This window comes from Schistocerca cancellata, chromosome 1 (assembly GCF_023864275.1).
Source record: "Schistocerca cancellata isolate TAMUIC-IGC-003103 chromosome 1, iqSchCanc2.1, whole genome shotgun sequence".
NCBI classification, from domain to species: Eukaryota; Metazoa; Arthropoda; class Insecta; order Orthoptera; family Acrididae; genus Schistocerca; species Schistocerca cancellata.
The window spans coordinates 214427217-214427814 of NC_064626.1; positions in this window are offsets into that span (position 1 = coordinate 214427217).

The window sequence follows — 598 nt, forward strand, 5'->3', positions numbered from 1 at the left end:
CTCTTCCGTTCCTGACGTTTCGTCCAGGACTGCGCAGGACATCTTCAGAAGCGCTCTTCCGCTGAGTTAGGAACGGGAGAGTTTCGTGGACCACGACCTCATATCCCGAAAGGTTTACCAGCAGCTATGTCACCTGGTCGTGAAAGGCTTCGTTCTATAATAACGAGGAGGCCGCTGGGTTACTCATCTACGCTGCCGCTCCCTGTATTGAGTCATGGCAGGGAACCATAATAATGCAGTTTAGAATTTTAGGCTCTTTAACTGGCATTGCACAGCGTCCCCCTGCACCCTAAATCCACAAGTTCCTGCAGTTATATTGCTCCGATGAAATAATTACTTATTTGTTCTCATAGGGTATAATAGTCCACTGAGGTGATAAATGTCATTGGATAGCATCATGCACATATACAGATAGCGGTAGTATCGCGTAAACAAGGTATAAAAGGATATAGCATTGGCGGTGCTATCATTTATACTCAGGTGATCATGTGAAAAGGTTTCCGATGAGATTGTGGCTGTACAACGGGAATTAACGGACTTGGAACGTGGAATGGTATTTGGAGTTGTACGCATGGGACATTCCACTTCGGAAATCGTT